The sequence below is a fragment of the Stegostoma tigrinum genome, chromosome 28 (assembly GCF_030684315.1).
Source record: "Stegostoma tigrinum isolate sSteTig4 chromosome 28, sSteTig4.hap1, whole genome shotgun sequence".
In the NCBI taxonomy this organism is placed as follows: domain Eukaryota; kingdom Metazoa; phylum Chordata; class Chondrichthyes; order Orectolobiformes; family Stegostomatidae; genus Stegostoma; species Stegostoma tigrinum.
This window is the reverse complement of record NC_081381.1, coordinates 40,451,040-40,457,039: the sequence shown is the minus strand read 5'-3', so window position 1 is coordinate 40,457,039 and position 6,000 is coordinate 40,451,040.

Sequence of the window (6,000 nt, the reverse complement as noted above, 5' to 3'; positions counted from 1 at the left end):
GTTCTAACTCCTGGGTAACTGTAGAACTGAAATTCTCCCCTTCCAAAGCACCACCAATACCTCCACTGACACCAAACTGAACCATAACCCTCATGTTAGACTTAACCCTCATTTTAACCAGAACCTTCACTCTAACTCTGACGTGAGCTCACTAATCACTCCTGAGCAGCACATAACACTACCAACCCTAATCATACCAGACCACCCAGTGCCGACTCCTCCCTCCTCCCCAGATACACCCCAATACTTTCCCCAACCCAAGTCCCACATGATTTAATTTCCATTTGACCTGGCAAAAGCCCTCCACAACCACCCTGAACTTGGTATTCCACCTGACCAGGTCGTGGCCAGCATTGATAGACTGACTATGAGAAGCTGAATCCACATGTGGATCATTTATTTCTACAATTGCAATCAGTCTGAACATTTTTGATGACAAGCAAAATTCTGTGGTGATATATCTCAAAAACAAATGGTCTGATTGTAACAATGAGAATGTACATAGAGAATGGCCCAAGAAAAACTGTTTTGATCAAATGTGCCAACCTGGACCAGGTTCCTGATTTTGATTTAATCGGATCCATTATAATTGGGAAGGCTGCTTTATCAGAGCAGGTTATCTTGGGAAGAGCTGGATGGGATATTGGTGGGGAAGCAGTTCCTTTCACTGTTTTCGCCCGGCTTCCACTTTTTCCTGACAGCAAGCATAACGATATTTGAGGTTTCCCCAGATGCTCCTCCTCCGCTTTGGATGGTCTCGAGCCAATGATTCCCAAGTGTCTGTGGGAATGCCGCACTTTACCAATAAGGCCTAGTGCGTATCCCTGAAGAACTTCCTCTGTTCACTGGGGGCTTGTCTGCCATGTCGAAGCTGGGGGTAGAGCACCTGCTTGGGGAGTCTCATGTTGGTCATGTGGACAACATGCGCAGCCCATCGCAGCTGATTAAGGCGGGGGCATCAGTGCCTCAGCGCTGGGGATGTTGGCCTTGTCAAGGACACTGGTGTTGGTGCATCTTTCTGCCCAGTAGATACGCAGGGTCTTGCGTAGGAACATTGGTGATACTGATGCAATGCCTCAAGACGCCTGCTGTAGCTGGTCCAGCTCTCAGAGCCATGTAAGAGGACAGGAGCCACCACAGCTCCTGTAAACAATGAATTAGATGTTGGATCTGATGTTGTTGTCCTCACACACCCTTTTCCTCAGGTGGCCCAAGGCTGCACTCGCACATTGGATGTGGTGCTGAGTTCATTCATCAATAATTGCTGTTGTCAACAGGATGTTGCTGAGGTATTGGAACTGGCCAATGTTCTCTCAGGCCTCCCTGTGGACCTTGATGATCGATAATGATAGAAACTATAATGATAGCAAAGACCAATTTAGATGCTGATAATATGTCTCTGCCTTTCCAAGGGAAGGCTGATTCTTTTACTTACATTACTACATTTTCTGGGCATTTTAGTTTCTACACAAGGTTGTCCAGTTCCTTCGCAAATGTTATAATAAATAAATAATTATTTATCACAATTAAGCATATCAACAGATAGATGCTTCAATTATTGAAACTGGTGATGAGATAGTCATCATTTTAATGCAGTTTGGGAGGGAATGTGGGAGGGTATTGTCACAGAATGAGTTATCAGCAATCAGTCTAATGCTTTGAGGATTAATTCAAATCCCACATTGGCAGCTGGTGAAGATTAACTTTCAGTGAATGAATTGAATTTAATCTTAGTAAAGGTGACCATGAAACTTTTATCAAATGTTGTAGAAGTCATCTGTGTTCACTAATGCCCTGCCTTCACCTGGTCTGGTACTACTTGTGACTCCAGACTCTCAGCAATGTGGCTCTTTTTTAACTGCCCTTTGCAATGGCCTTGCAAGCTGCTCAGTTCAAGGGCAATCATGGATGGGCCACAAATGCTTGCCTTGCCAGGAATGTCGTCATCCCAATCATGAATGAACAAAGACAGAAGCAATGGTTTTCTGGAACATAGGAAATCTAAAAGAAAGTATTAATCATAGAATAGAACCCCTACAGTGTGAAAGCAGGCCATTCAGTCCACCAAGTCCATACAAACCCTCCATACAGACCCGCACCCTACACTATCTCTTTAACCCTGCATTTCCCATGGCTAACCACACCCGACACCCCACCAACCCATCCCCAGCCTTCACATCCCTGGTCACTATGGGTAATTTAGCATGGCCAATCCATCTATCCTGCACATCTTTGGACTGTGAGAAGAAGCCAAGCAGACACAGGGAGAATGTGCAAACTCTACACAGACAGTCACCCAAGGGAAGAATTGAAACCTGGTGCTGGGAGGCAACAATCGTAGCCACTGAGCCACAGTGAACAAGCAATTTAAAACCAAAAGGAGATATGTCTGGTTTGAATAAATCATGGGCAAGCTCCCCTTCTCAGCAGCTAGTGGGTAATAATCATGTTCATTGCCAACTTCGCTCTGTCTTGCCAGATGACTGTACATGGGCATCAATACCCTATATGTCACCTTTATACCTGCGAAGGCAGGGCAGTCTGATGAAAACCAGACTGACCAGAAATGCCAGGCTTGTCAGAGAATGCCAGCTTGGCCAGTGGATGCCAAATCAGCTGAAAGATGTCAAAGTGAGAGCCGGGTAAGGCACAGAAGTGTGGCAGTGCAGAACATTGGTTAAGCCACTTTTGGAACATTGTATTCAGTTCTGGTCTATCTGCTATTGGCAAGATGTTGTGAAACTTGAAAAAGGTTTCAAAAAAGATTTACAAGGATACTGTTAGGGTTGAAGGATTTGAGATATAAGCAGAGGCTGAATAAGCTGGGGTTATTTTCCCTGAGGCGTCGCAGGCTGACGGACGACCTTACAGAAGTTAATAAAATCATGAGGTATGGGTAGGGTGAATAGCCAAGGTAGGGGAGTCCAAAACTACAGGGTACAGGTTTAAGGTCAGAGGGGAAAGATTTAAAAGGGGCTGAAGGGGCAACACTTTTATGCAGAATATGGTAGCTATGGAATGAGCTACCAGAAGAAGTGGTGGAGGAGTCACACTTACAACATTTAAAGGGCATCTGGATGGGTACATGAATGGGAAGGGTTTAGAGGGATATGGGCAAAATGTTTAATTTAGGGCATCTGGTCGGCATGGACAAGTTGAACTGAAGGGTCGGTTTCCATGCTGCACATCTCTATGACTCTAAAGGTGGATTTCGAAAGATTTTTCCTAGTGCAGCAGAGATCCAAAGTTTTGCTGAGAGCACCTGGTGGAGTAATCCTACCTCTGATGGGCATTTGTAAAAGGTTGAAGGATTCCCCTAATAGAGATGTAATGAAAACCCCTATTTGTATCCATTTTCTGAACTGAGTAAGAAAGCAATTAACAATCAGTAACATTTAGATAGTTCTGAGACTTACCAAGAGGCAACATTCAATTCTGCCCCATAACAGGGATGAGCTAATTGTAAAGTTTTCAATAGTTCACTCAGGACAGTTTGGGTATCAATGAAGAGCAGTTTAAAGCTTACAAACAGAGTGGGAAAAGGAGAAAACGATAGACTGGGAGTGATGCAGACTTCATGTTAGTTGTGTTGACAGTAATGTGATGACTATCAGGGCATACGGGAAGACAGAATGCCCCAGCACAGTTGTCACGTAACCGTACATCAAGAACATATCCAAACTGACCTCATGATTCCTACGACCATAGGGCATCAGAGTGGCACACAAACATACATCAAACCCCACACCAACTGCTAACTCGAACCAAAGACCCATTACTCTCTATGGACAGAACAAATGTGGTGTACAAGATTCCAAACAAGGACTGCGATGAACATTACATTGTACAGACAGGAAAGAAACTGGCCACAAGAATGCATGAATACCAACTAGCAACAAAAAGACATGACCCATACTCACTGGCCTCCATTCACACAGATAAGGAGAACCACCAGTTTAATTAGAACAACATCAGGATCCTAGGCCAGGCCAAACAGAGACAAGCATGGGAATTTTTACAGGCCTGGTTCTCCACCAAGAAAGCCTTCAATAAACACATAGAATTAGACTCTCTCTATATATATATACATACATACATACACCATGCGAAGAGATACCAGAAATGAACTATTCAACTCCAAAGGACTCCAGAGTTTAACTACCAGGTGGGAAAACATAACAGTGCCTCATCAGAGGCTGCACTGGTGATGTTACCCAGCAGGTAATGAAATGTCTGTGAAGAATAGTGAGTGAATCAAGCACAGCAGCCACAACCTGAGCTACAAATCTACTCAAGAACCTAAGGTAATGGATGAATGACATGTGTGTCTCAATATTCCAGCAACAAATCCCAGGTATATCTTTATAAGGCATCTGAGTTCAAACATTGTCCATCTTTTAATTCATATTCTTTTGAAATTTGTTAATCGTGGTGCAATCTAAAATTTTTGTGGATTCAGAACAACTGCAACATGATAGATGAAGAACTTGGGATCAGTGGGATTGTACATTGCCCATATTTGCCTCAACAATTATGAAGTGATGGGGTGAGAAGGAATATCGTTGAAATTTTGAAACACCAAGTCTTGTGGCAAGTGCAGTGAAAATGAAGGCACTTAACGGAGGAAGGAAAATGAGGTTTAGTATCAAATTAAAACAGGGAACCTATCTCCTGGAAGTCTAAGGATATTGTAAAAGAAATGTTTACTGATAAACCTCGCCAGTTTTGAACCTGCACTCCATTCAACTTGAAATAAATACTTTAAACTTATTACGTGTCCTAGACTTCATTCATTATGTTTGCATTCCAAACGAGTTTGAATGCGAATGACTACACCTCAACCATTTTTTCATACCTTTGTAATCGTCTGAGGATGTGCATGGTACTAAATAAATGAATGCACTTCTTTGTGTTTGTGAACACAGAGGATTTTGAAATTGAAACTATTCCTGTGGATATTATGGTGAATGCTTCATCATATTTTCTGTTGCACCTTTTCCTGTGTTATTTCATCAAGTCGGTTATCATGTATACTTTAAATCAGTTAAATGAATGCATCAAAATAGGGAAAAGAAGAGAGCAAGCTAACTTGTTCTGGGAGTATTTGATACTCATGTGCATTTGTGTGTCATTGTAAATAATGAAACATCTGCATTCCTTTTCTAGAGTCAGACAGCAAAAGGCAATCCCAGAGCAACTCCCCTCCAATTACTTTAAATGGTTTGCATGAACCATAATCTCACAGGAATCCTTTATCCACCATATCAATTTGATGCTTTCACTCTCTTTGGACTACTCCAATATCTGGTCTGTGTGAGGTTTCCAAGTAAGTGCCAATCACACCACAACAGAGTACCGTCATCACTCGAGTTCAGTTTCAGTGGGAGAAGGCTGGTCAAACAGATTTCACTGAGGAATATTAGCAGCTGCTAAAAACAAGAGGTTTGTAATCTACCTAATTAGGCTAAATTTGTTCTGGGAAGGGAAAAATCAACTTATTGGAACTGCCAATGAGTATTCAAAACCTTGTGCATTGTTTTGATTTGATTTATTCTTGTCTCATGCATCGAGATACAGTGAAAAGTATTGTATTGCATGCTAAATCATACCTTACATAAGTATATCAGGGTAATACAACAGAATGCAGAATAAAGTGGTACAGCTACAGAGAAGATGCAGAGAAAGGTCAACTCTAATAATAGAGCACCTTTCATACATCTGATAACAGCAGGGAAGAAGCTGTTCTTATATCTGTTGTTACGTGTTTTCAAACTTGCGTACCATCTGCCCAAGAGAAGAGGGTGGAAGAGAATATCACTGGAGTTGGAAGGGTCTTCATTTATGTTGGCTGCATTCCCGAGTTGCAAGTGTTGACAGAGTCAATAGAAGGTAAGGCTGGTTTGCGTGATGGACTGGGCTGTGTTCCAAATTTCAGTAATTTCTTGTGGCCTTGGGCAGGGCAGTTACAGCTCCTCAGCCTTCTGAGGAAGTAGAGGCATT